Source organism: Oncorhynchus masou, chromosome 29 (genome assembly GCF_036934945.1).
Source record: "Oncorhynchus masou masou isolate Uvic2021 chromosome 29, UVic_Omas_1.1, whole genome shotgun sequence".
NCBI classification, from domain to species: Eukaryota; Metazoa; Chordata; class Actinopteri; order Salmoniformes; family Salmonidae; genus Oncorhynchus; species Oncorhynchus masou.
In genome coordinates this window covers 45,349,099-45,365,317 of record NC_088240.1, presented here as the reverse complement: position 1 = coordinate 45,365,317, position 16,219 = coordinate 45,349,099, and the positions used below count along the sequence as shown (strand labels likewise).

Genomic DNA, 16,219 nt, shown 5'->3' with positions numbered 1-16,219 from the left:
CTTACTAATCTCTCACATGTTGCTTCATACATTACCAAAAATGCATGTGAGCAAAGGAAATCATATTATCCCTCTTATTATATAATTATAACAGCAAAACATTTACTGTATTATCTTTATGCATTCTAATACTGTTTAACATGGCATTAAATCACTTTTTGTTTCTCCTTTCAGAAAACTGGTAACTCAAAGCAGCCATTTGGATCATCCACTCATGGTGTGTTCGGAGTTAGCAATAACAGGTTACTAGAACACATTACCTATGGAAGCTACAGGTAACTGCCAAAATAATGGAAACACTTGATTAAATGAGGGATACAAAGTATATTGAAATCAGATGCTTCCACACAGGTGTGATTCCTGAGAGATTTAAGCAATTAACATCCCATCATGCTTTGGGTCAAGTATAAAAATGCTGGGCAGGCCATTATTTTGGCTATGCCCCCATAGGATGACAATGCCCCCATCAACAGGGCACGAATGGTCACTGAATTATTTGGTGAGCATGAAAACAATGTAAACCATATGCATTGGCTGCCTCAGTCACCAGATCTCAACCCAAATGAACCCTTTTGGGAGATTCTGGAGTGGTGCCCGAGAGAGCGTTTTCCACCACCTTCAACAAAAAGTGATTTAACTTATTATATAAATTGCACCTACGATTTTATTTTTTACATATCGTCAATCAGAACTGTAGTATAGTATAATTATGTTGATTCTGTTAATTCTGTTGTAAGCTAATTAATCTCATACTCACATTAAGTCTAACCAATCAGATGAACATCAAACGTTCATTGAGTTCCAATCCATCTCAAGCAGTGAGCTTTGGGCATCTAATTCTCCCATGTTGAGGTGGAGAACATCTCATGAGAGCTGCTGGGTTACCGATGACTCAGTGGAGTCTGATCTATTCTGAGCTGTAACCATGCCTTGGTGTGGTGGAGATGTATGTTGAGAGTGTTTGGTAGTCTGAACTCAGTGGTGCTGTAGAGATGTTCAGGTGGTGTAAATGATGATGCAGTTGAGTACAGCTTAGCTGAAGGTTATGTTCAGTGAGTGGTTGTGTTCTGAGTTGTACTCTTTGGCTGTGAGCCACAAAACATTTTGCAACCTACAATGAAGTCATGTCCAATGTTTCACTTTGTCTTGCATGAGGCAGTTTTAATCACTGCTCTTTGACTCTTAGCTCAAATTCAGAATGCCTGTCTTGTTTGAATAGATAAGAAGAAGTATGATTCACTCATGATAATCAAACTGACTCAACCGATTCACAACAATTAATTGCTCCAAAATAATGATTTCAAAGTTTTCCGTGCATCCTTTACTGTGTTTGAGGTAAAGAATTACAGCATTGTGTTGAAACGTTTTTCCAACTTCACCTCTCTTCCCTTACAAAAATGTATTTGTGGCAGCAAACCTCCTGCAAGTTTGTGGCAAATTTGCTGCAAAATAAATAGTGTGCCCCAAAATGTTGCCAGAAGTTTGCAAAGGTTGCCTCTAGTGGTGAATCTGTGGTGAACCTTTGGCAACAATAATATTTATTGCCACTAGCGGCAAACAGTTCGCCAGAGGTTTGCCAAAGTTGTCCGGTGAGTGTCAAATTTATTAATTTAACTTCCTAATAAATGTGAACATTTTATTAGCTAAATGATGCAAAGTAAATGGTAAGTAACAAACGTTACGAATTATGAATGTTTTGGTCATTCAGGTTAAATAGTTAAATAGTATCATAATTAGATAGATAGCTAATGTTAGCTTGAGCGTTAGATAGCGACCATTAACTAGCTAGTTAGCCATTTTCAATGGTGTTGTCGCTGAACATAGCTAAATATACATTTGTTTGTTGACCTAGCTAACTATGCCAGTGTCTGTAATGGTAGCTAGCAAGCTACCTAATCTAGCTAAGTCTGACACGCTTCTGGACTGTCTCAGACACTGTTTCATTTGTTAGTTAAGTTACCTGGCTAGCTAGCTAAATTACCATAACTAGATTTTACTTATTCTCCAACTGTTAATTTAACCAAGCAATTTGGCAGGATTATTTTATGCTTTATGAATATTTGAACATCTTGGCCATGTTCTGTTATAATCTCCACCCGACACAGCCAGAAGAGGACTGGCCACCCCACATATGCTCTCTCTAATTCTCTTTCTTTCTCTCTCTCGGAGGACCTGAGCCCTAGGACCATGCCCCAGGACTACCTGACATGATGACTCCTTGCTGTCCCCAGTCCACCTGGCCGTGCTGCTGCTCCAGTTTCAACTGTTCTGCCTTATTATTATTCGACCATGCTGGTCATTTATGAACATTTGAACATCTTGGCCATGTTACCTGGCTAGCTAGCTAAATTACCATAACTAGATTTTACTTATTCTCCATCTATTAATTTAACCAAGCAATTTGGCAGGATTATTTTATGCTTACATGCTGATTGAGTTATCTAGCGTTACAGTACTTACTGGTTTTCAATGGTTTCTGACAGTGGCAGCTTTAGTCGGACTTTGAGGAGGATGGAAGCAAATTCTGTTCAAATCAAATCAAATGTATTTATATAGCCCTTCGTACATCAGCTGATATCTCAAAGTGCTGTGCAGAAACCCAGCCTAAAACCCCAAACTGCAAGCAATGCAGGTGTAGAAGCACGGTGGTTAGGAAAAACTCCCTAGAAAGGCCAAAACCTAGGAAGAAACCTAGAGAGGAACCAGGCTATGTGGGGTGGCCAGTCCTCTTCTGGCTGTGCCGGGTAGAGATTATAACAGAACATGGCCAAGATGTTCAAATGTTCATAAATGACCAGCATGGTCGAATAATAATAAGGCAGAACAGTTGAAACTGGAGCAGCAGCACGGCCAGGTGGACTGGGGACAGCAAGGAGTCATCATGTCAGGTAGTCCTGGGGCATGGTCCTAGGGCTCAGGTCCTCCGAGAGAGAGAAAGAAAGAGAATTAGAGAGAGCATATGTGGGGTGGCCAGTCCTCTTCTGGCTGTGTCGGGTGGAGATTATAACAGAACATGGCCAAGATGTTCAAATATTCATAAATTAACAGCATGGTCGAATAATAATAAGGTAGAACAGTTGAAACTGGAGCAGCAGCACGGACAGGTGGACTGGGGACAGCAAGGAGTCATCATATCAGGTAGTCCTGGGGCATGGTCGCACACTTAGATTCACACAGGACACCGAATTGGACAGGAGAAGTACTCCAGATATAACAAACTGATCCCAGCCCCCCGACACATAAACTACTGCAGCATAAATACTGGAGGCTGAGACAGGAGGGGTCAGGAGACACTGTGGCCCCATCCGAGGACACCCCCGGACAGTGCCAAACAGGAAGGATATAACCCCACCCACTTTGCCAAAGCACAGCCCCCACACCACTAGAGGGATATCTTCAACCACCAACTTACCATCCTGAGACAAAGCTGAGTATAGCCCGCAAAGATCTCCGCCATGGCACAACCCAAGGGGGGTGCCAACCCAGACAGGATGACCACATCAGTGAATCAACCCACTCAGGTGACGCACCCCTTCCAGGGACGGCATGAGAGAGCCCCAGTAAGCCAGTGACTCAGCCCCTGTAATAGGGTTAGAGGCAGAGAATCCCAGTGGAAAGAGGGGAAACGGCCAGGCAGAGACAGCAAGGGTGGTTCGTTGCTCCAGAGCCTTTCCGTTCACCTTCCCACTCCTGGGCCAGACTACACTCAATCATATGACCCACTGAAGAGATGAGTCTTCAGTAAAGACTTAAAGGTTGAGACCGAGTTTGCGTCTCTGACATGGGTAGGCAGACTGTTCCATGAAAATAGAGCTCTATAGGAGAAAGCCCTCCCTCCAGCTGTTTGCTTAGAAATTCTAGGGACAATTAGGAGGCCTGCGTCTTGTGACCGTAGCGTACGTGTAGGTATGTACGGCAGGACCAAATCAGAGAGATAGGTAGGAGCAAGCCCATGTAATGCTTTGTAGGTTAGCAGTAAAACCTTGAAATCAGCCCATGCTTTGACAGGAAGCCAGTGTAGGGAGGCTAGCACTGGAGTAATATGATCAAATTTTTTGGTCAGGATTCTAGCAGCCGTATTTAGCACTAACTGAAGTTTATTTAGTGCTTTATCCGGGTAGCCGGAAAGTAGAGCATTGCAGTAGTCTAACCTAGAAGTGACAAAAGCATGGATTAATTTTTCTAAATCATTTTTGGACAGAAAGTTTCTGATTTTTGCAATGTTACGTAGATGAAAAAAAGCTGTCCTTGAAATGGTCTTGATATGTTCTTCAAAAGAGAGATCAGGGTCCAGAGTAACGCCGAGGTCCTTCACAGTTTTATTTGAGACGACTGTACAACCATTAAGATTAATTGTCAGATTCAACAGAAGATCTCTTTGTTTCTTGGGACCTAGAACAAGCATCTCTGTTTTGTCCGAGTTTAAAAGTAGAAAGTTGCAGCCATCCACTTCCTTATGTCTGAAACACATGCTTCTAGCAAGGGCAATTTTGGGGCTTCACCATGTTTCATTGAAATGTACAGCTGTGTGTCATCTGCATAGCAGTGAAAGTTAACATTATGTTTTCGAATAACATCCCCAAGAGGTAAAATATATAGTGAAAACAATAGGAGATAGTGGTCCTAATACAGAACCTTGAGGAACACCGAAATTTACAGTTGTTTTGTCAGAGGACAAACCATTCACAGAGACAAACTGATATCTTTCCGACAGATAAGATCTAAACCAGGCCAGAACTTGTCCGTGTAGACCATTTTGGGTTTCCAATCTCTCCAAAAGAATGTGGTGATCGATGGTATCAAAAGCAGCACTAAGGTCTAGGAGCACGAGGACAGATGCAGAGCCTCGGTCCGATGCCATTAAAATGTAATTTACCACCTTCACAAGTGCCGTCTCAGTGCTATGATGGGGTCTAAAACCAGACTGAAGCATTTTGTATACATTGTTTGTCTTCAGGAAGGCAGTGAGTTGCTGCGCAACAGCCTTTTCTAAGATTTTTGAGAGGAATGGAAGATTCGATATAGGCCGATAGTTTTTTATATTTTCTGGGTCAAGGTTTGGCTTTTTCAAGAGAGGCTTTATTACTGCCACTTTTAGTGAGTTTGGTACACATCCGGTGGATATAGAGCCGTTTATTATGTTCAACATAGGAGTGCCAAGCACAGGAAGCAGCTCTTTCAGTAGTTTAGTTGGAATAGGGTCCAGTATGCAGCTTGAAGGTTTAGAGGCCATGATTATTTTCATCATTGTGTCAAGAGATGTAGTACTAAAACACTTGAGCGTCTCTCTTGATCCTAGGTCCAGGCAGAGTTGTGCAGACTCAGGACAACTGAGCTTTGAAGGAATACGCAGATTTAAAGAGGAGTCTGTAATTTGCTTTCTAATAACCATAATTTTTCCTCAAAGAAGTTCATGAATTTATCACTGCTAAAGTGAAAGTCATCCTCTCTTGGGGAATGCTGCTTTTTAGTTAGCTTTGCGACAGTATCAAAAAGGAATTTCGGATTGTTCTTATTTTCCTCAATTAAGTTAAAAAAATAGGATGATCGAGCAGCAGTAAGGGCTCTTCGGTACTGCACGGTACTGTCTTTCCAAGCTAGAAGGAAGACTTCCAGTTTTGGTGTGGCGCCATTTCCGTTCCAATTTTCTGGAAGCTTGCTTCAGAGCTCAGGTATTTTCTGTGTACCAGGGAGCTAGTTTCTTATGAGAAATGTTTTTAGTTTTTAGGGGTGCAACTGCATCTAGGGTATTGCGCAAGGTTAAAGATATTCTGAAGATATTCTGTCACAGTGACCAACCTGACACACATCACAGGTTTGGGAGCAGCTCACGGGCACTTAGGGGTAAAGGGCCTAACTCAAGGGCACAACAGCAGTAGGTAGTATAAAGAGATATTGTAGCTGGTAACCGGTGGCGGTCAGTGCCATTTAAGATGAGGAAGGATGATTATTTGTATTTATGAGCATGGCATTATTTATATTACAGCATATTGGATGACTGTCATTCATATTCCACTCATCCAGCTCAATGTAAAACTGATAGGCTACTACATGATACTCTAATTTTTCCTGTACCCATCATGAGGTTGCTTCAACCTAGCCTATGAATTAAAGTTTACAACATAGGTGCACATGTCAAGGGAATTTTGAGTAAACAAGGTAACAGACAGTGACACATTCAATACTGCCTTACACACTCTTGCCTGCATTTCAACCAACTCTATAAGGCCATAAGCAAAGAAGAAAATGCTCACCCAGAAGTGGCGCTCTTAGTGGCCGGGGACTTTAATGCAGGGAAACTTAAATCAGTTTGACCAAATTTTGACCAAATTTTAACCAGCATGTGCAATCAGGGGAAAAACAATCTTAGACCACCTTTACTCCACACACAGAGATGCATACAAAGCTCTCCCTCTGCCCTCCATTTGGCAAATCTGACCATAATTCTATCCTCCTGATTCCTGCTTACAAGAAAAAACTAAAGCAGGAAGTACCAGTGACTCAATTAATACGGAAGTGGTCAGATGATGCGGATGCTACACTACAGGACTGTTTTTCTGCCACAGAATGGAATATGTTCTGGAATTTATCCAATGGCATTTAGGAATACACCACCTCAGTCATCGGCTTCATCAATAAGTGCATCGATGACGTCAGCTCCACAGTGACTGTACGTACATATCCCAACCAGAAGCTATGGATTACAGGCAGCATCTGCATCGTGCTAAAGGCTAGAGCTGCCGCTTTCAAGGAGGATGGATGACTGTGTGATAACGCTCCCGGTAGCTGACGTAAACATTACCTTTAAACAGCTCAACATTCACAAAGCCGCTGGGCCAGACGGATTACCAGGACGTGTACTCAAAGCATCCGCGGACCAACAGTCAAGTGTCTTCACTGCCATTTTCAACCTCTCTCTGACCGAGTCTGTAATACCTACAAGTTTCAAGCAGACCACCTGTGCCCAAGGGAGCAAAGGTAACCTGCCTAAATTATTACCCTCCCGTGTCACTCACATCTGTAGCCATGAAGTGCTTTGAAAGGCTGGTCATCGCTCACATCAACAGCATCCTCCCGGACACCCTAGACCCACTCCAATTCACATACCGGCCCAACAGATCCACAGATGATGAAATCTCAATCACACTCTACACTGCCCTTTCCCACCTGGACAAAAGGAACACCTACCTGTATATGAGAATGCTGTTCATTGAATATAGCTCAGCGTTCAACACCATAGTGCCCACGAAGCTCATTACTAAGCTAAGGACTTTGGGACTTAACACCTCCCTCTGCAACTGCATCCTGGACATCCTGAGAGGCCGCACTCAGGTGGCAAGGGTAGGCAACAAAACATCTGCCACGTTTATCCTTAACACCGGGGCCCTTCTGGGGTGTGTCCCCTCCTATATTCCCTGTTCACCCTCGACTGTGTGGCCAAACACGACTCCAACACCATCATTTAAGTTTGCCGAAGACAAAACAGTGGTAGGCCTGATCACCGACAACGATGAGACGGCCTATAGGGAGTAGGTCAGAGAACTGGCAGTGTGGTGCCAGGACAACAACCTCTCCCTCAATGTGAGCAAGACTAAGGAGATGATCGTGGACTACAGGAAAAGGAGGGCCGAACAGGCCCCCATTAACATCGACAGGGCTGTAGTGGAGCAGGTCAAGAGTTTCAAGTTCCTTGGTGTCCACATGACTAACAAACTATCATGGTCCAAACATACAGTGCCTTGCGAAAGTATTCGGCCCCCTTGAACTTTGCGACCTTTTGCCACATTTCAGGCTTCAAACATAAAGATATAAAACTGTATTTTTTGTGAAGAATCAACAACAAGTGGGACACAATCATGAAGTGGAACGACATTTATTGGATTTTTCAAACTTTTTTAACAAATCAAAAACTGAAAAATTTGGCGTGTAAGGGGGCACGACAAAACCTTTTCACCCTCAGGAGACTGAAAAGATTTGGCATGGGTCCTCAGATCTTAAAGGTTCTACAGCTGCACCATTGAGAGCATCCTGACCGTTTGCATCACCGCCTGGTATGGCAACAGCTTGGCTTCTGACTGTAAGGCGCTATAGACGGTAGTGCGAACCGTCTATAGGCGGAGTCAGAGGGAAGTCCATACAATTTCCAAATATTCCAGTCACCCAAGTTATAGTTTTCTCTGCTACCGCACGGCAAGCGGCACCGGAGCACCAAGTCTAGGACCAAGCGGCTCCTCCACAGCTTCCATCCCCAAGCCATTAGACTGCTGAACAATTCATAAAATCGCCACTGGACAATTTACATTGACCCCCCCTCTCCCTTTTGTACACTGCTGCTATTCGCTGTTTGTTTGTTACCTATGCATAGTCACTTCGCCCCCACCTACATGTACACATTACTTCAACTAGCCTGTACCCCGGCACACTGACTTAGTTCCGGTGCCCCCTGTATATAGCCCCTTTATTGTTATTCTTATTGTGTTACTTTTTATTATTACTTTTTATTTTAGTAAATATTTTCTTCTTCTTGAACTGCACTGTTGGTTAAGGGCTTGTATGTAAGCATTTCACGGTAAAGTCTACACTTGTTGCAATCGGCGCATCTGACAAATAAAGTTTGATTTGATCTGGCTGATCTAGGGTGTAGCCATTAGTCCAACAGTTTGCATAAACCTTGCTGTCTGTCTCTCCGACAAATGCAACGTTGTTTCAATATTCAAATTCAATCTCGAACTGTCCCATAGTAATGTGTAGGGTCGGGAGTCGGGACAAGAGAGGGGGGCAGGCAGCGTTTCTCAGCCAGTATAAATCATGAATCAGCTTGCACAATTTTTATGGATATATATACGAAGAAATGGCAATTGAATAGAGGTAAAAATGAAACAAATTGCAGCTACTTTGCAGTCTTTCCAACTTCAGTTTTATGCGATTGTGTTAGCTGTGTTGTTGACTAGCTCTTCTAAAACAACAGTGTCCTAACGAGAGAGCACATTTTCCATGCCAGGCAAAATTGTGCCTCATGAGCTCATTGTTATGGATATATCCAAATAAATGTCACTAGAAAACAGCTTAAACAAATGCAGCTACTGTTGTTATTCTGGCTACACTGTTTGACGTGATTTAAGTTAGCTGTAGTTGGCTAGCTAGCAAGCAAGGGACAAGAATGTTGCCAGCCAGTATGGCATATGGAACATTTAGAACAAACGACTGGGTCGTGTCTCTGGCAATTGAACCAACAGAACGAGCGACCAACCGGCTTGGGTAGAAACCCTAGATTTGTTTCTGGAGTAAATCTTGTGGAAGGATGAAATAGTATGAATAAATTATCACTCCCTGCAGATTTCCCAGCAGGAAGATCGGGGTTTGAACCGATTAAATGCAGGTAATCAGCCTGCCTTTCTACCCTGATGCTCTTTCCTCACTCCCTTTCCTTTGTTCAACCATTTGACCTGGCTTATCAACCCTTCCCTCCTCAAAGTATGTAGTTCATAAATGTGGATGAAACTATCGCTTAAAAGCTCCCTCCTAGCGGTTAAGCACTTTAGGCCAGTAACCAAAAGGTCGCTGGTTCAAATCCCAGAGCTAGCAAGGTGGAAAAATCTGCTGTTCTGTCCTTCAAGACAGTTAACCCCCCAACAACTGCTCCCCGGGTGCTGTTGATGTCGATTTAAGGCAGCCCCTCCCACCTCTGATTCAGATGGGTTGGGTTTGTCACACCCTGATCTGTTTCACCTGTTTTTGTGCTTGTCTCCACCCCCCTCCAGGTGTCACTCGTCTTCTCCATTATCCCCAGTGTATTTATGCCTGAGTCCTCTGTCTGTTGCCAGATCATTTTGTGGTCAAGCCTTACCAACGTTTCCCCTTGCACCTGTATTTTTCTAATTCCTGTTGTCTAGTTTCCCGGTTTTGACAATTCTGCCTGCCCTGAGCCTGCCTGCCGTTCTAAACCTTGTCACACAACCCTGGATTACTGACCTCTGCCTGCTCTTGACCTGTTGTTTTGCATTTCCCCTGTTCTAGTAATAAACTTTTGTTACTTCAACACTGTCTGCACCTGGGTCTTCTCCTGAAAGGTGATGGTTTAAATGAGGTAGACTCATTCAGTTGTGCAACTGACTAGGTAACCCCTTTCTCTATTTTTGTGGCGGAGGAGATAGACCAAGAAATGCTCTCGCTTTTGGACGATTACACTATAGCCTGAAGTTAAAGAACATAAGACTTACACGCTTTGAGTATTCTGTAAACACCACCTTTTTTATACACAAGGGGAGGTCCTTGGGGGGCACACATGAACACATAGGACTGTGGACACACCCAGCGACACACCAAGCTTGAGCAGTGGCCTGGTCTTGCCAGGTATACTGTATGTTGAAATGTGTGTATTTTGTTAACAGATTGTTAATAAAAGGAATTTATAATTAATTTATTACTTTCCTTTCCAGTCCTCATATTCTAAAATGTAATGATTTCCATCTAAGAGGTTGGGACCAATATGCTTGAGTAACTGCACCAGGCAGAGGTGACCAGACCCTGCCCATTTGTGTGGGTGCTTGGGGACTGCTCACAGGTGTTTACAGTCATTAGTGGACAGGCACTGGAGCAAGGTACGTCGCTTGGGATACTGGATGTGTGCTTCAAGTCCTATTATGTGTTTGATATCAACTTTACCAGACTGTGTGCTCCAGCATGGTAAGTACTACAGACCAGTGTATCAGCTGTCAGGAACAGAATCCCTGCAGTAAGACTGTTGTGAGCATGTCTTTTAGTCATGCTTTGTCCATGTCCTTTAGTAGAGTGACCTTCAAAATGTAATTTTGTACACCTGTTCTCTGTGTAACATTGTTTTGACTCAACCCAAATGTAGACCATTATTGTATGACAAAACAGCAGGATGTGTGTGTGCTGTCACCTAAGATAGCTGAAGTGTATTAGTGAATATGCTAATCTATTGATTAGCTCTGGCACTGTCTGATAGGCAGATCTGTGTGCGTAACACTTAAGACAGTCTCACGGATGCATGCTTTGTTTTTCCTCGGATTGCAATCCGAGCGTGCACATGAAGTTCAGTTGAGGCTTTAGTCTGTTTGGTTAATGAAGTAATATAAATCAATTTTAATAATCAATCCTAGCTCATGAAATTACAAATACTTAGACAATAGGGCTTTGTTTCAATTTGCTATTTTTTTTAAATATATTCTTTTGCATTGTGGACAATTCTCTGCTGTGATGTATATGTTCTGAAATGCAGGCAATAGAAATACATATTTGACATTCAACATTGTATCTTGATTGTGTGTTGGAAAAGAAGGGAGTGGTATGGTAGAGAAGGTAAATATGTATGCAAAATTAGGATTACACTGAAAATAACCTAAGGATTACATTAAAAGATTACCCAGCTGCTTGGTCAATCCCCCAACCCAACACTCCGGGTTGTTTTAACCCAGCATTATAGTCTAATTTACCCAGCAGCTGGGTCAAGAGCTCAATCTGAGGTGATGGGTTAGAAGCACAACCCAAACCCACTGGGTTGAATTAACCCAATGTTGCTTAAATCCAATATTTACCCAGCGCTGGGTTGTTGAAATGATCCAAATTGGGTTATTTTTAACACAGCATAGTTAACTTCTTGAAACTCCCCATCCCGGATCCGGGTTTGTGACTAAAGCCTCAGGCTCATTAACATAACGCAACGTTAACGATTTCTGAAAATCGCAAATAAAATGAAAATAATGCGTCTGCTCTCAAGCTTAGCCTTTTCTTAACAACACTGTCATCTCAGATTTTCAAAATATGCTTTTGAACCATAGAAATTGACTAATTTGTGTAAGAGTATGCAAAGCTAGCATAGCATTTTGAGTAGCATTTAGCACGCAACATTTTCACAAAAACCAGATAACCAAATAAATAAAATCATTTACCTTTGAAGAGCTTCTGATGTTTTCAATGAGGAGACTCTCAGTTACATACCAAATGCGCAGTTTTTCCTGAAAGCGTCTGTGTGTAGGAGAAATCGTTCCGTTTTCTACATTGCGTCTGGCTACCGAAACGAACCGAAAATTCAGTCACCTACAACGTAAAACTTTTTCCGGATTAACTACATAATATCGACCGAAACATGGCAAACGTTGTTTGGAATCAATCCTCAAGGTGTTTTTTCACATATCTCTTCATTGATATGCAGTTCGTGGAAGCTTGCTTTCCTCTCTGTATCGCATGGAAAAATACTGGCAGGTGACTTTTGCGCACCAATTTCGGCGCAGGACACCGGGCGGACACCTGGTAAATGTGGTCTCTTATGGTCAATCTTCCAATGATCTGCCTACAAATACGTCACCTTGGGGAAACGACAGAAAGGGCAGGCTCATTCCTCTCGCATTCACAGCCATATAAGGAGACAATGGAAAACAGAGCCTCAAAAATCCTTGTCATTTCCTGGATGCCATCTCATCTTGGTTTTGCCTGAAGCTCACGTTCTAGGGCACGCATAGAGAATATCTTGGTATTTCTGGACACGTCAGAGTGTTTTCTTTCGAATGCTATCAATTATATGCATAGTCGAGCATCTTTTTGTGACAAAATATCTTGTTTAAAACGGGAACGTTTTTCATCCAAAAATGAAATAGCGCCCCCATAGATGTAAGAGGTTAATATTCGAAAAATAATATGAATTGCCATATTAGGCATTACTTAATTTCTACCTGCCAAAATAAAATGTTTTCAGTATCCTAATTTCGTTTTGGTTTTGTGATTGTTTCAGTGCATGCATTCAACAAGCTTTGGGCTTCCACAGGGCCGCCATATCCAAGTTCAGTCAAAGGCAATAGCTCTGAATTGGGTTTAATTTTAGTTTTAATTGTTCAAATGTAAATTATCTTTTAAACTTCCATAAAGTAATTGCAAAATGGTTTTCTAATGATCAATTAGCCTTTTAAAATTATAAACTTGGAGTAGCTAAAACAACGTGCCATTGGAACACAGGAGTGATGGTTGCTGATAATTTACCCTTGCTGATAATGGGCCTCTGTAATGGGCCTCTGTCTGTCGTTTCCAGCTACAATTGTCATTTAGAACATTAGTAATGTCTATACTGTATTTCTGATTAATTTGATGTTCTTTTAATGGACAAAAAAATTGATTTTCTTTCAAAAACGAGGACATTTCAAAGGATCTTAATTGGATCATCTTGTTGCAGAAGAACCTTCCTACATTGCAGGAAATCTAAAACTTGTAATGTATTTGAGGTTTAAAAAGGATTATGAAGTTTGTCATTCCCACTGAAATTTCAGACTTGGTTTTCCCTTAGAAAAATGTATCAACCCAAACAAAACTGTCCATTAAATATAATTCACATTTCCTGTTGCTGCAGGATTGTTTTCCTGCTGGAGCAAATTGGCTCAAATTAAGATCCTACACCTGTATATAGGGTCGCTTAATTCCTGGAGATTAAAATAAATTCCCTAGTTTTTCCTGAAATCCCGGATGGAGGATTCCCAGAATCTGAAGTAAACAAAGAGGAAATCTGGTTTCCTACAACCAGGATTTCTAGAAAACCAGGGAATTTAGTGAAAGTTCCAGGAATTTTGCAACCCTACCTGGATCTGTGACAATAAAACACACCCCTGAGAGCAAACATTGAATTCTGACCATAGTTTCATTTTGACACCTGATTTGTTATTTTACCAATAGCTATTTTTTCTTCTGTATGTCATGTTGGTATTTCCTATTGCAGTGTTTCAAAATACACTGCTCCAAAAAATAAAGGGAACACTAAAATAACACCTCCTAGATCTGAATGAATGAAATATTCTTATTAAATACTTTTTTCTTTACATAGTTGAATGTGCTGACAACAAAAATCACGAAACAATTATCAATGGAAATCAAATTTATCAACCCATGGAGGTCTGGATTTGGAGTCACACTCAAAATTAAAGTGGAAAACCACACTACAGGCTGATCCAACTTTGATGTAATGTCCTTAAAACAAGTCAAAATGAGGCTCAGTAGTGTGTGTGGCCTCCACGTGCCTGTATGACCTCCCTACAATGCCTGGGCATGCTCCTGATGAGGTGGCGGATGGTCTCCTGAGGGATCTCCTCCCAGACCTGGACAAAAGCATCCGCCAAATGGACAGTCTATGGTGCAACGTGGCGTTGGTGGATGGAGTGAGACATGATGTCCCAGATGTGCTCAATTGGATTCAGGTCTGGGGAACGGGCGGGCCAGTACACAGCATCAATGCTTTCCTCTTGCAGGAACTGCTGACACACTCCAGCCACATGAGGTCTAGGATTGTCTTGCATTAGGAGGAACCCAGGGCCAACCGCACCAGCATATGTTTTCACAAGTGGTCTGAGGATCTCATCTCGGTAGCTAATGGCAGTCAGGCTACCTCTGGCGAGCACATGGAGGGCTGTGCAGCGCCCCAAAGAAATGCCACCCCACACCATGACTGACCCACCGTCAAACCGGTCATGCTGGAGGATGTTGCAGGCAGCAGAATGTTCTCCACAGCGTCTCCAGACTCTGTCACGTCTGTCACATGTGCTCAGGGTGAACCTGCTTTCATCTGTGAAGAGCACAGGGCCCTAGTGGCGAATTTGCCAATCTTGGTGTTCTCTGGCAAATGCCAAACGTCCTGCACGGTGTTGGGCTATAAGCACAACCCCCACCTGTGGACGTCGGGCCCTCATACCACCCTCATGGAGTCTGTTTCTGACCGTTTGAGCAGACACATGCACATTTGTGGCCTGCTGGAGGTAATTTTGCAGGGCTCTGGCAGTGCTCCTCCTGCTCCTCCTTGCACAAAGGCGGAGGTAGCGGTCCTGCTGCTGGGTTGTTGCCCTCCTACGGCCTCCTACACGTCTCCTGATGTACTGGCCTGTCTCCTGGTAGCGCCTCCATGCTCCAGACACTACGCTGACAGACACAGCAAACCTTCTTGCCACAGCTCGCATTGATGAGCCATCCTGGATGAGCCGCACTACCTGAGCCACTTGTGTGGGTTGTAGACTCCGTCTCATGCTACCACTAGAGTGAAAGCACCGCCAGCATTCAGAAGTGACCAAAACATCAGCCAGGAAGCATAGGAACTGAGAAGTGGTCTGTGCAGAACCACTCCTTTATTGGGGGTGTCTTACTAATTGCCTATAATTTCCACCTGTTGTCTATTCCATTTGCACAACAGCATGTGACATTTATTGTCAATCAGTGTTGCTTCCTAAGTGGACAGTTTGATTTCACAGAAGTGTGATTGACTTGGATTTACATTGTGTTGTTTAAGTGTTCCCTTTATTTTTTTGAGCAGTGTATATTCCTGGGTGACTTCTCAGGGGGTGCACAATTTTTCCTCAGGTTCAGCGCTAATACACCTGATTCAACTAATCAAGAGCTTAGTGTTTAGTTAAATCAGGTGTGTTAGTGCTGGGCTATAAATGCGTTGAATCATATACAATTGTTAAAGTGAGAATTTGACATGAGTGGAAGTTAAGATTCACCCTTAGCTTTAAAATGGAATGTCATGCAATATCATACGTTATCTGTTAGTGTTGGGTGGGGAATGGATTTACTTCAATTTTGCAATATCATTTTGGATGATATTACATACAGTAGATACTTTGACTCTGAGACATTTTAATTTTTTTGGTAGATAGCATTAGCTAGCGCTAGTCAGCTGTACCTGCGCCAAAACTCTGGTAATTTTCATCTTATAGCTTGTTCTCATATTCTTTTTAATTCAATAATGACCCAACATGTTCAGCACTTTTATTTCCATGACGGATCAAAAGTATTTTTCTCGTGCTCTTTCTTGTCTCTCTGCACCAGGCATATGCTGAGTATACAAAACATTAAGACCACCTGCTCTTTCCATGACAGACTGAACAGGTGAATCCAGGTGAAAGCTATCATCCCTAATTGATGTCACTTGTTTAATCCACTTCAATCAGTGTAGATGAAGGGGAGGAGACCGGTTAAAGAATGATTTGTAAGTCTTGAGACATGGATTGTGTATGTGTGCCATTCAGAGGGTGATTAACCTTTGAACAGGTTATGGTAGTAGGTGCCAGGCACACCAGTTTGTGTCAAGAACTGCAAAGCTGCTGTGTTTTTATGCTCAATAGTTTCCCGTGTGTATCAAGAATGGTCTACCACCCATTGGACATCCAGCCGACTTGGCACAACTGTGGGAAGCATTGGAGTCAACATGGGCCAGCATCCCTGT

At 42.6% G+C, this 16,219-nt stretch overlaps 1 protein-coding gene across 1 annotated transcript in view; it reads left to right on the top strand.

The window, feature by feature from the left end:
* The window catches only part of LOC135519625 (striated muscle preferentially expressed protein kinase-like), a 132,554-nt gene that overhangs the window by 22,755 nt on the left and 93,580 nt on the right, over positions 1-16,219 (top strand).